The sequence below is a fragment of the Prionailurus viverrinus genome, chromosome E2 (assembly GCF_022837055.1).
Source record: "Prionailurus viverrinus isolate Anna chromosome E2, UM_Priviv_1.0, whole genome shotgun sequence".
NCBI classification, from domain to species: Eukaryota; Metazoa; Chordata; class Mammalia; order Carnivora; family Felidae; genus Prionailurus; species Prionailurus viverrinus.
Genome location: NC_062575.1, coordinates 41905148 through 41918756, shown reverse-complemented (window position 1 = coordinate 41918756; position 13609 = coordinate 41905148). Strand labels below are relative to the sequence as shown.

The 13609-nt window shown below is 52.0% G+C and overlaps 1 long non-coding RNA gene across 1 annotated transcript in view; it reads left to right on the top strand.

Moving 5' to 3' along the window:
- Positions 1-12789, top strand: part of LOC125153151 (uncharacterized) — a 64682-nt gene extending 51893 nt beyond the window's left edge. Inside the window, exons 2-3 of the long non-coding RNA XR_007147425.1 lie at positions 11929-12005; positions 12239-12789. This is a non-coding gene — a long non-coding RNA (uncharacterized LOC125153151). The remainder of the gene's footprint in view (positions 1-11928; positions 12006-12238) is intronic.
- The last annotated feature ends 820 nt before the right edge of the window (positions 12790-13609 follow it).

Below are 13609 nucleotides of genomic sequence, written 5' to 3'. Positions count from 1 at the left end.
ATCGAGGAACACCCCCCACCGCGGAATATTATGCATCCATTAAAAAGAATGTGCTAGAGCCGTACCTGTTGGCCTGGAGATAAATGCACAGAGCCCTGAGAGAGAAGTGTGTGAGCGCTGTCGTGAGATTTTACAAAAGAATAAAACCACCCTCTGCCCAGGGGTGCTAGATAAAACACAGGATGCTCAGGGGGAGCCTGGGGGGGTCAGTCAGTTGAGCTTCCGACTTCGGCTCAAGTCATGGTCTCATGGTCTGTGAGTTCGAGCCCCACATCGGGCTCTGTGCTGACAGCTCGGACCCTGGAGCCTGCTTCGGATTCTGTCTCCCTCTCTCTCGGCCCCTCCTCTGCTCACGCTCTCTCTCTCTCTCTCTCTCTCAAGAATAAATAAACATTAAAAAATTAAAAACAAAACAACAGGATGCTCAGTAAATTTGAATTTGAATTTCAAACGGTAAATATCTAAAAATAGCTTAAAAAATGATTCGGTTGTCTGAAATTCCAACGTAACTGTATGTCCTGTATTTTTATTTGCTAAATTTGGTCACTCCTCTCCCACTCCCCAACCCATAGTATGTGTGCACACGGTGTATTTGTATGTGGTTTTGCAGGCATGAGTAAATAAAGAAACACACATCCTGGATCATTCACAAGGGTTTTCTGGAAGGGGCTGCATAGGGGTTGATAGGAGAATGTGGGGTAGAGGACACAAGTGGAGAGGAGAGGAGAGGGTGAGGCAAAAAGGAAGGACTTTCTAGATTTCCTGTGTCAGGGCGTGGGCTGGACAGCGAGGGCTCCGGGAGGATGTGGCAGGGAGGTCCTGGGCTGATGAACTCACCTCCCGGAGGGCAAGGCTGACGGGGGGCAGGCTGTCACGGGGCGAGGGCTGCTGGGGGCCCTGTGGGGTTCCCAGGAGGAGACTCTGCTTGGGCTGGGCGGTCAACAGTTCTTGTGCTGTTGGTTTGGGATGAAAAATAAAAGGTTGCATCTCATCGGGTCCGCTTCTCCTCTCTGGGAATCGCTTCTGGTCTGATCTTCCTCTTTAACCCGACGAGCCCAGCAGGACCTCCTAGTGCACTTCGGGGGCCCGGTGGCGGGTGAGAGGGACGCCACGTCCCCACCTCCCTCTGTCTCATGCTGTAGGCAGTCACCACGGAGGCCCATGCATCCACTATTTACAAGACAGTTCAAAACTCTCCTTCTTATTTCCAAATTCAATTAAAGAGCCGCTAATACGTCCCAGGTTTGTTGTAACGAGCCCGTAACAGAAACTGACATCATTATCAATTCAAACAAAACACAAATGCTTCATCTTCTGCTTCCTCAGGGAAACCCCCAACTTCCCGAGCCGGTGCCTCCCTGGCAGGGGAGGCCGGGAGCCTCACCTGGTCTCTCTCCTGCACAGACGAAGGGAGGGCCCTCTCATCCTACGGCACCCGACTCCCTTTGGTCAAAGGAGCCTTACATAATTGTGATTCTGGAATGTTCTTTCTATAGATGACGTCCCTTTCCAATCTCCTTTTGGGAGAGGAGCAGCTGTGCAGAGCCTGGTGAGTGGGTATTTTCTGTGTCCTTATGTGGCCCAAATCTCTGATGTTCTGATGTGGCCTCGAATATCAGCTTCTCATGATGCAAGCTATTTGAGGCTCCGACATCCACTGTCTGGAATGAAGAAGAAATGGGCCAAGAATCCTATCTGGGTGGCAACGCAGAGGAGGATCATGGCGTGGAGGTTGTGAGAGGGGACGGGGGCAGGACAGGGGCAGAGTGGACGACTCAGGGGGTCCCGAAACTTCAGCCAGGGCACAGTGTGTTCAGCCAGGCTCCCCCTTCAGATCTAAGGACTCATGGGGTTTCTGCTTTAGAGCGAAGGATCTAAAGATCTAGGGACTCATGGGGTTTCTGCTGGCCGGGCCCTGAAGGACAGGCCCACGAGGTGCCGGGGAGAAGCAGCACTAATAGCCCGGAACACAAACTGAGGGCCAGGAATCGCCGAGCTCCTGAGGTAGGTGACCTTGTCCACTCTTCTCAACAATCCACGGGCATAGGTAGCGACTGCCTCAGTATTTTAGGTTAGGACACCGGCTCACTGAGACGTCCTATCATTTGAACCTAGTAAGTGGTTCAACCTGGGTCCAGAGATCTGGGTTTAACACTCCCTCAGCGGCTGAGAGGCATGGCGGACATCTCACCCAACAGGTGTCCCTGTGAGTCGTGGACTCCTTCATCGGGGACCCCCTGCGAATGCACAAGGCCACTCCTCCTCTGGCCCCCCGGGCCCTTGGCGGCTTACACGCAGAGCTGTGGTCTCTCTCGTGGGGTCTTTCTCTGCATCCTGAATACCTTTCTCCTCTGAACGGGCCCCCGTGTTCCAGAGTCTTGCAGGAAGCTCTCATGGGCACTGGGAATCGGTCCCTTGGCCCTCACACGGATTCGGGGTGTATGCCAGTTCTGTGAGGCTGTGACCCCGAGACCTGCCAGGCTGCCCCTGTGCCGTGGGGTTGACACAGTGGCAGGCAGCACGCCTTGGCCCCGGCTGAGCCGTGTGCGGCAGCCTTCCCTGGGAAGCCAAGACACAGGCTGATTTCCCAAAGGATCTGGTGCCTGGAGGCCCGGCTGAAAGACCCCGGGAGCAATGCCTGGGCAGAACCTTCTGTAGCACTTGTAATGGAGTGAGTGCAAAGATCCTCTCCGTTGTGACCACCAGTGGCCCTGCTCCAGCGTCTCAGGGACCCTCTGTGCAAGCAAGCCCGGACCATCCCTAGCGGAAAATGACTAGTGTTTTCTGCACAGAACCCATTGGCTCTGCCCTGGCTGGCTCCCAGCCACCCGAGCTATGTTTCCCATGCTGTTTCCGCAACCCCGAAGAAGGATGGACAGCCACAGGTTCCGCTGACGGGCGCCCAGGCCCCAGAGAGGCCAGACTGTGCCTTCCCCTCACCCACCAAATATTCCTTAGCTGTGAAGGGTTGACCCTTAGCTGACATTGTCCTCGTCTCTGAAGATGGTGGACAAAACACACAAGATGCCTGCGTTCGTGGAGGTGGTAGACTTTGGGGGAGCAGGACAGGAACCAATAGACAAAGAAAGAAGCCGATTTCAGAGAGCGGGAAGTGCTCTCTGAAAAGAAAATACCACAGGTGGATATGACCGGCGGCTTTATTTAGGCTTTCGGGATCTGAAAGCCAGCCAAGGGAAGGCCTAACAAAAGAGCATTCCTGACGCGGGGCAAGTCACAGGCAAAGGCCCTGGGGTCAGAGCAGCTGGTGTGATGGAAGCTGAGAGAACGCATCCGCGGTGGTTGGAGAGGAGTCAGATAGGCAGGCCTAACCGGGTGGCGCAAGGCCCTGCACCTGGAACAACGGTCGGGTTGCATTGTTAGCCTCTCACGCCTGTGACTTTCTTGTGCTGCTCCCTCCCTGGGAAAGTCCCCTCTTCTCCACCCACCGGGATCGAACTTTTCCGAGATGTGCCCCGTCCCGCATGGGATCCAGAGCTGTCACTAAACAGCCAATGGGAAGGTGTGTCTTTCTCACCACGGGCAATCAGGAATTCACTCGTCCGTGAGCAGGAGTTGCTGCTGGGGACAACTTCTTGCAGATAAGTGCCGCGTGGAGCCCTGTGTCCGCGCCGACCCCGGGATCCGGGCACCCTGAGCAGGTCCTTGGCCTGTGGTGGGCTTTCTGCAAGGTGGAGGTTCTGTTCTGTTTGAGTGACGGCTGCTCTGGGTCATCTCTAAGCTGGGAGATGTCCCCCAGGGGCCCGCGGCAGGTGGTGTTTCTGTGATAGTGACTCCATTTACTCAGGGGGCCCTCCTGAGACGGGGTCCGGCTGGGGCTTCCCTTGTGTGCCCCCCTCCCCACCTCTAATGCCCTCGCTGTGGACAGGCTCAGCCGCCTGAGCCCGTGGTCTGCTCCGACCGTCCAGACCTGGTGGGACCCGGGAGAGAGCACACTCGGCCCCCTGAGGTCTGCTGGCAGGTGTCTCCCCGGTACCTGCACCGTCTCTGCTCAGTTCCGGGGTCACCCTTCTCCTCGGCCCGCTCCCACCCGCCAGCAATATGTGCTCTGGGTGGGATACACGGGCCAGTGGGGATCCTCACTCTGCCCCTGGAGAGACAGAGAGGACTGTCTTCTTCTCCTTGGGTGACCCGGCCTCTTTCCCTTGCTTCTACTTTTTGGAGTCAGATGTGGTTCAGTCAGATGGCAGAGAAGGCATGATGATTGCAACCATACATCCTTAACTCATTTTGGGCCGAGAGCTAACAAACTTCCCTCATGCGTGATGGCAAGGGGTGGGCAGTGGGGAGATGTTTCGGCTCTGGCGTGGAATGATCTTGCCACAGCCTCCCTCTGCCCCAGCCGCCGACTCCTTGTGATGGCCGAGCATCAGGACCAGGGACCAACATGCTCCAGCAGGCTCTGAAACCCCAAGCCCAGCACCGAACCTGGCAGTGAGTGCCTTTTTTTGAGCGGCGATGTTCTCTCTCAGCAGTCAACTTTGCTAAAGGTGATAAAACTGTGACCTTGACCTTGAGGCAGTGCCATCATCAACAGAGCCTCAAGGCTGTGCTCAGGGCCGCCTACCTGTGCCACACCAAGTTGCAAAAAGTCTTAGGAATATTTACAGTTGGTCTTTAAACAGCAGTGGGTATGAATAAAAGAGCCATATCTCACATCATTAGTCCATAAATATGCAGTTTGGTTTTATTTGTCAAATAAAATAACCTGAGATTGAACTGCCTGGTTGAAAGACACAGACATACATACACCTGTCTCCTTGCTCTGCCCCCTTCCCTGTCTTCATGTCTGCCACCCTTCGGGAATGTTCTTTGCCCAAGCACATCCTCCTTTCTCCCTTTTCCAGGATTCCTGGGGATGGTCGTTCGGGCAGGTTTCTCTCCCCCTCCCTCTTGAGGGAAGCCTGCTGAATGCCTGGACTGTCATAGTGGCCCCCCCACCCAACTCAAGCTCTTTAGGGAAGGGGCAGTTGGAATCCCCTCACCCACTTCCCTTATTTAAGGGAGCCTCATTCATTTTCAGTTTATAAAAGGCTTGGAGCCTGTGCCGGGCCGGAAGTTGGCTCTGCTGGTGGTGGGAGACTCCCTGCGGGAGCAGAGTGGCGAGGGCTCCATTATACCCCGGCCTGGGGCTCAAGCTGTCCCGGGTGGGAGTGTGTAACTGGCGAGGGTCCTGGAACAAGAGAGGGAAGGCAGGAACACATTTCCCTGGGGATCTGGGACTTCAGGTCGTGGAATGCACTTGTGACAGCCTTGTGTGCCCTGCTCTGTCTGGCTCTGGGTACGAGAGACCTGGGGGGCAGGCGTGCTCTGGGCGTGGCTGGTGGAGTAGGCCGTGTGCCCCGAGTAGGTGTCACAGGGAAAGAAGGATGGTGTGCTGGGTGGGCACCGGGGCTCCTGCTCAGTGGGTGTGGCTGGGTGACCCGGCATGGCCTCTCAAACAAGGCTACCTGCACACCCTGAGTCTCCTCGGAGGACCCTTGAACTTGATCTAACTTGGCTCCTGCCCAGACAGAGCAAACCATGTTCTGATCTGAACTCTAAGGGTTGTGGGTAATTTTGAAAGCAGGGATACTCACGACCACTCATCCTGTCAACGCATAATGTCACTAAGACTCAACGCACTAAATCGGAACTTTAGCTCAGAGTGCCGGTTCTTCTGCAAAAGAGAATTTGACTTTCAAACTTGCGTTCACCTTCTAGGCTCAGAGGCTGAGCTCCGTCAGGGAGACTGAGGGGCGTGATGGTGAGGTGTGAGGGTCTCATGTTCAGCCGCCCACACTCAGGGGGCTGCCGGGTCCAGTGCTGGAGTTGTTGGTATTGCCTGGGCAAAACCTTCTAGGCTCAGCTTTGGCTTCTCCTTGGATTCCGATGGTGAAAGAGTTGTGGATTCTAGACTGGTGGTCACCAGCACCCTGTGACATGCAGGGCTCCGACACACAAATAAGCCCTAGTTTTCAGTTAATGTTTTTCTTACTGGGTTCGACGCGGGGCTCGAACCCACGGACTGCGAGATCATGACCTGAGCGAAGTCGGACGCTTAACCGACTGAGCCACCCAGGCGCCCCTGTAGACATTTTATTTTTAGGTAATCTCTCTACAACGTGGGGCTCGAACTCACAACCCCAAGGTCAAGAGTGGCACACTCTACCGACTGAGCCAGCCAGGCGTCCCTGTGCCTCTCTGAGATATTATGCTCATAGATGCCATGTTTATTAAACAAGCCTGTGTTGTGTTTTTATTTTTTTTTTTTTTAATTTTTTTTCTTTTTTTTACGTTTATTTATTTTGAGACAGAGAGAGACAGAGCATGAACGGGGGAGGGGCAGAGAGAGAGGGAGACTGTGTTGTGTTTTTAAAAGGAAGTTGGCCATGTGATGAAGTTCAAAGCCATTATATTTTTTCCCCCATCAGAAATGCTGTCTCTGAAAGGTACTTCAGAGGCATAAGGCTTCTGTGCTCCAAACTGAGAAGTGATACCCTGCACCGAGAATTCATTCTTTATTTTTTTAAGTTTATTTATTTTGAGAGAGAGAGAGAGAGAGAGAGAGAGCGCGAGCATGAGCAGGGGAGCGGCAGAGAGAGGAGGAGAGAATCCTAAGCGGGCTCTGTGCTGTGGGCACAGAGCCCAAGTCGGGGCTCAAACTCATGAACTGTGAAATCACGACCTGAGTCATGAAACCAGGAGTCGGACGCTTAACCGACAAAGCCACCCGGGGGCCTGGAGAATTCATTCTTCTTGAAGATCCAGAAGTAAAACAGAATTCAACGAAGTATAAAAAGTGGAAGAAGGAAAGAGGTTGTCCCCGGTCTGGCTTTCCAATCAGTTTGCTGTGGCCTCAGCGTGTGTGGAATTGCCAAACAGCATCCCTGGGCCGAGTGGTTGGTGTGAACCCCGGGGAGTTTGATAAGAGCGGAACAATTCTGACGTGATTTGTAGGGTGGTCTTCGGGCATGGGAGGGGCTGGCTTTTCTCCCGCGGCTCTTACCCTTTTGGTGTCCTTGAGAGTTTCATCTTTTAAAGCGATGGTCATTTTCCTGGTGCCAAGATACTGTTTTTGTGCTGGAACACTTGTCAGAGATTGTGACATAAGACAGAAACTTACACTACTTGCCACGAACAGAAAGGAATGTGTCTTGTTAGCGGCACAGGCAGGATACACAGCCCAGGCCAGTGGCTTTTATTGCTTTGGCACAGGAGACAAAAATATCATCCAGTTCAGTGATGCTCTATCCTTGAGGGAACAGGCAGGGTCTAACCCGAAGCACCAGAACCATGGGTTTCTGATGGGCCATCCCGGCCGACCCCAGACACGCACCGTGGGGACTTGTGCTCAGACTCTGGGGGTGAGATAAATAGCACGCAGCACTTTGCCGCGCCGAGGGTCAGACCCGGGCCAGCAGCCTTGCAAGGTACAGACGCATCGGTGGGGCCTGCTCAGAGAAGCCACTTCAAGGCCAGGGCGACCCCGCGAGGTCTTTCTTCTTGGCTGAAACAACCCTCGCGCCGTGAGGCACGGAGGAGTGGGGGCTGCCATCATTGGTCAGACGAACCGGCTGAACCAAGAGGGTCTGGTGTCGGTGTCCTTGTTTCACGTGGACACAGCGGAGAACATTTTCCCTCAAACGCTTCGTCCGGGCTCACCCGAAGCATGGTGCCATAAAACAGCCAAACAGAAGTTCCATGAAAAGTATTCTCAGGGCGCCTGGGTGACTCAGTCGGTTAAGCGTCAGCCTTCAGCTCAGGTCATGATCTCACCGTTTATGAGTTCAAGTCCCGCGTCGGGCTGTGTGCTGGCTGCTCAGAGCCTGGAGCCTGCTTCGGATTCTGTGTCTCCCCCTCTCTTTGCCCCTCCCCCGCTCACAGTCTGTCTCTCTCTCTCTCTCTCTCTCTCAAAAATAAATAAACATTAAAAACAATGAAAAAAAAAGAGAAGTATTCTCAAACGTGGTTGTTGACAGTAAAACAGTAGTACAAGGTTGAAAATATAAAACCCCTGTAGCCTGAGTTTGTTGTCTGTAAGGTCCCTCTGGGGCAACCTGATCTTTGTCCCCCCCATTCTCCAGGGCAAGCTGACCTGTGTCCCCCCACCCCCTTCTCTGGGGCAAGCTGACCTGTGTCCCTCCCTATTCTCTGGGGCAAGCTGACCTGTGTCCCCCCCCCCAATCTCTGGGGCAAGCTGACCTGTGTCCCCCCCTATACTCTGGGGCAACCTGACTTGTGTCCCCCCCTATTCTCTGGGGCAAGCTGACCTGTGTCCCCCCCCCCATTCTCTGGGGCAAGCTGACCTGTGTCCCCCCCCCATTTTCTGGGGCACGCTGACCTGTGTCCCCCCCCCCCCAATCTCTGGGGCACGCTGACCTGTGTCCACCCCTCCCCCCATTCCAGTTGACAGACAGCCCTGTCCTGGGCACAGGAGCAAGGGTGTCATGACTGGCCCTGCTTGACCCACAGGCCTGATGTCTGCAGAGAACAGGACGGACTCCCCAGAGGAGAAGGGAGCGGGCTATGCCTCTGCATCACGTCTTTAAAACATTTATACAACATCCTTAAACTTCTTCCAGGAACGAAAGTTTTAAATGAGGGAGAGAGCCTCCGCTATTTCAAGGTCTTGGATTCCTTCCCTTCCTGGCAAATGTGAGGAGCCATGCAGATTTTGAAGTTCCCTCCAGAAATGGAGGAAGACAGATTTAGCAAGGACGCAGAAGAGCCCACGGGTACGAAACACCTTGATCCTCTTTGAGCTGAAGCCCTTCTCACGAGGACAAGAGTCCTCGGGTCTGAGGCCCGACTGCGTCGTTCCCAGCGTATTTCACGATCCTTTTCTGCGACGGTTACTAGTGTGGCAACGGGACATGGGCATTTAGGAATGAGACCAAATGAAGATATGGGGGCCCCAATCTTTGCTGCCTTTGCTCTGACCCTCGGGTGCTTAGTATCAGTTTCTGTTAACCCGCAGGACTTCCAGAAGGGCCGGGCAGTTAATGTTGTCTTGCTCTCACTGAACTCCTGGGGAGCGGAAAGATATTTTCTGTTTGCATCTCCAGCCAATAGCTGCGAGTGCTTGGTTATAAAGGTTGATTAATGGATGCTGATTGATGATTTGGTTCACTTTAATTGGCTACCCTCTCCGCCCCATTCCCCCGCCCCCAAATAAGACCGAGGGAAGGTATGATAGGCAATGTTCGGATGGCCAGACTGTAAGAACATGGAGTATAGTTTTCATGAGAACCTCAGTGCTTTTTTCCTTACGTTTTCTGAACAAGTGGTCCACAGTGACTGTGCTGCTGATAATGCATGCCTTCATCCGAGATTGAATTCAACCACCACCTGCTCTGGGAAGTCTTCCCTGTGTCCTGCAGGGTGGCTCTGGACCCACAGCACACATGTCTCAGGCTGTGACGGCTGAGGGGCATCAGTAGGAAGGAGACCGGGAGGGCAGGTCTGGTAAGGGAGGCATGGGCAGCTGGAGGAAGTGGGCGAGGGTTGGGGCAGCTCGTGTCTGTGGCGGAGAGAGGGAAGGGGGCGCTTCATTTTGGAAAGACAAGCGGTATGAAGTCAAGGGAACAGTGACAAGGAAAACCTATTTGATGACTGGATTCCAGGATTTCCAGCCCCAGCCTTCCATGACAGGGGCAGCCAAGGCTGTGCATTTCTGTGCATCAATTAAACCAGGAGGGAAACTTCAAAAGGAAAGTCATTCCAGTAAAAATCTAACAAGCTCGGGGCTGACTTTGAGGATGTGTGTGCAATCACAACAAAACCATTTTCTTTTTCCTCTGGGATAAATTATTTCAGTTCTCGGTGGGTGTTTGGAGGTGGGCTGGTCTTTCCCCCTAAAGATAAAGCCTGGGGTTACACAGAGACCCTCAGAAGAATCCAGAGGGAGAGACCTTGGAGGGGAGGCCACCTTGGGTTAGGGGGTGTGCAAGAAATCCAAGGCCTCGATCAAGGTCCCCAGTCTCCATCATAGGAGGATGATGTCACCATGCCACACAGGTTAGGACAGAGAGCGTTAGGAACCTCTTTGACCATCAAGCACAGTTATGTCTCAGTGATCCTCGGCAGGTTTCGGTTGAAGAACAAAGTCATCAAAGCAAAAATGTCAAATAATAATAACAGTAACAAAAATAGTAATAACCAGAAGAGAGCGCAACACTATTGGTTAGATTCCCAGGGCACAGCGTCTGCTGATAACATCAACGATACAGTGCCAGGGTTTTTTTTTTTTTTTTTTTTTGTTCCAGGGACAGATAAAAAAGAAAAAAAAAATCACAAACTGCCTGTCCCCTGATAACACAAACACAACTGCAAATAAACATATCAATGTCTACACACCATGCACGTGTATGCGGAATCCATACTCCTGGCGATTCTTCAGTTATCAAGCAAATGTCCTTTGGAGGTTAAGACACGACGCCGTTAATTCAGTCTCGGGTTTGGGGTAAAGTTTGACCGAAGAAAAAGGTGAGGCCGATGAGGTGGTGTTCGTTGGGGATTTGGGAAAGAAGAGGCTTTTCGCGGGGAGGTCATTATATCTTCATTGACCCTCACGTGGCTCCCCCAGCCCCGTGTCGGGGGCTCTCTGCCTCGCCGTGTGACATCTCCTTTCGAGATGAGCTGCCGTCACCTTGCGGAGGCCCCCTCCCCGGATGCATTTTCTAATCAGTTCACATGATTGAGCTTCCACCAAGTGATGCTTTACTTAATTCCTTTCCGCCTGTAGGGGTGTGAGGCTTGGAGGGCCTCTCGTCAAAACTTTGGAGGGCTCTGTCAGTTTGAAAAGAACATGACCTTTAAATTGTATCAGTATGTTTGCTGGTGCATAAGGGAAAGGAAAAGGTTTGTCCTGATGGAAAACCACGCCGAGACCAGGGAGTAATTCAGAGGGAACCAGCCCAGGAAGTTAATTTGTTTATACATAATTTGCTAAGTGGGGGGCGAGAATGGGGTCCACGCACCTGCTGGCTGCAAAGAGCCCACAGCCCGGGTCTGGGGACGGTTAGCCTGTTTAGACAATTTTTCTTTCCGTTGCTTCTCCCCTCCGAGCCACCACTATCATAGAACAGGTCAACCCATATAGTCCCGTTGCTTGTGATTGAGGGACAGATGGTAAGAAAGAATTTTCTCCTATATGGCTGACAGCTCTGGGGCTGAATTATTAACCTCCGGCGAGATTAGCAAGGATGCTGTGTGACGGAAGTTGGAAGGTGCGGACTGGTTTTGAAAAAGTTCACTGAGAGACTGCTTTTTAGAACTCAAGGCATATATTCTGATTTTATTTATTTATTTTAAGTTTATTTATTTGTCTTTGAGAGAGAGAGAGAGAGAGAGAGTGCATGAGCTGGGGAGGGGCAGAGAGAGAGAGGGAGACACAGAACCCGAAGCAGGCTCCAGGCTCCGAGCTGTCAGCTCAGAGCCCGACGCGGGGCTTGAACTCACAAACCGCAAGGTCATGACCTGAGCCGAAGTCAGACACTCAACCAACTGAGCCACCCAGGCGCTCCTAGTCTCATTTTTTTTTTTTAAAGTGTTATTAGAATAGGAAGCATTCAGAAAGCCTGTTTTACACACACACACACACACACACACACACAATTGCGTGCATACTTTTGTACGCTGTGTGCAGTTTTCATTATTTGTGTGATTTTCTTTTCTTCTTTTTTTTTTTTAAGTTGCGTGACTTTGAATTTAGCAAACCTTTAAGTCTGACCCTTTGTGCCAGGGTTTGCCGCTACTCTTCTCTTTCTTCCAGTTAAAATATATTGACACGTGATGCAGAAATAATCAGAGGTGACGAAAACGGGCATTGCCCGCTTTAAAGCAGTGACCAAAAAACAACAAAATTTGAGGCGGGAGCAGATGTATACTAATTTTAATTGTTTCATTTGAAACATGTTCATCTTTCAGAATCGAGCAAGCTGCCTGCCTTGTCATTCCCGTCCTCTGAGGGGAGAGAGACGGTCCCGGTCCCTCGCTGGAGCCGAGTGAGTGTGCTTATGGAGATGGGGAGTCGGGAAGAAGGGCTGGGTTGCTTGGCTCTGAGGTTGGGATAGAGCCCCTTGCTTTCTTGGGGAGGGTTATGTGATTCCGGAGATTAAGAATTTTGGAGGAGAAACACAAAAAGGTGCCTCCAAAGGCATTCACATTAGGAGTAAGACGTGTGGTGGCCTCTCTCTATAAACACATTGTAACCAGACAATATGTTTGCCCTTTGCAGGGAGAGAGAGCAGCGAGCGGGTTCCTGACTCCGAGCCCCGTTTGTCCTCGTGCTGTGAAGCATAAGCATTTGTCAGGTTAGGCGAAGCCCCTGTGCCCGACCGCAAGCCACGGTGCTGTGAAGGATTGTCTGAGTCTAGGTTCCTAATGCAAAATGCAGAATGGGAATTGAAACGTACTTGATGGAATTAAAACACGAGTATTGGCTTTCAGTTCTTGCCTCCCTGGCTCCCGTAACAAATGTAGGGCATCTTAAAAATAAAAGCCAACAAACCAAGAGAAAACAGCCAGACGCCTTTGCAAGACAGAGGAGGCACAAAACCTCTCTGCGAGACTTGAGAGTTGATCTGCCCCAGTGTGAACTCTGGCAACTGTTTATTCTCTAACTTGGACATATACTTTTCATTTCTTTTAAGTAGAATGCTTTTATTGTTACTGCGGGTATGGGAAGACACTGTGACATGTCGATAAATGAAATAATCCCGATTACCACGTTAAGCCACATGTCGGGAATTTTAGAAGGAAAATGCCGTTAAGAAACCCAGTGTAGGGGCGCCTGGGTGGCGCAGTCGGTTAAGCGTCCGACTTCAGCCAGGTCACGATCTCGCGGTCCGTGAGTTCGAGCCCCGCGTCGGGCTCTGGGCTGATGGCTCAGAGCCTGGAGCCTGCTTCCGATTCTGTGTCCCCCTCTCTCTCTGCCCCTCCCCCGTTCATGCTCTGCCTCTCTCTGTCCCAAAAATAAATAAATGTTGGAAAAAAAATTAAAAAAAAAAAAAAAAAAAAAAAAAAAAAAGAAACCCAGTGTATATATGTTTACCCTCGTGTCAATGTTTAAACATGTGTATACACCGGGTCTCTCCAAAGTGGGGTTCGGTGACTAATCTCTTTCAAGAAAGTTCATGGGGCATTTAATCAGAGTTGGCCTCCTATTGTCTGTGGACTGGGCGTGGTCCCTGGCATCTGGTCCTTTACCAGATAGGTTTGGTATTCATCAAAATGGCGGAACCGACATGTGTGGTTCTCCACCCCTGGAGGATGTTCAGGCTTATCTTTAATCCCAAATCTTGGAACTCTAAGTAAACTGGGACAAGCATGCCTTTTAAGCCCCAGTGAACCCAGATCCCGTGCTTTAATTCTAGTTCCACGAGGCTTGAGGACTTCTATGTCTGGGTTACCACCCTGACGCTCACCAAGGGGCAGGACACTTGGACCAAGGGAGCAAAATGCCCCAAAGGGCCCCGTCTGGGCTCCAGACATTTCCATTCACTTATGCTCATGACGTTTCCGGCAATCTCAATGGAAAGCTAAGAAAGCCATGGCAAACTTCTCTAAGGGGTTTCTTTCTCCCCGCCATCTCGAAACCTGGCTCTTC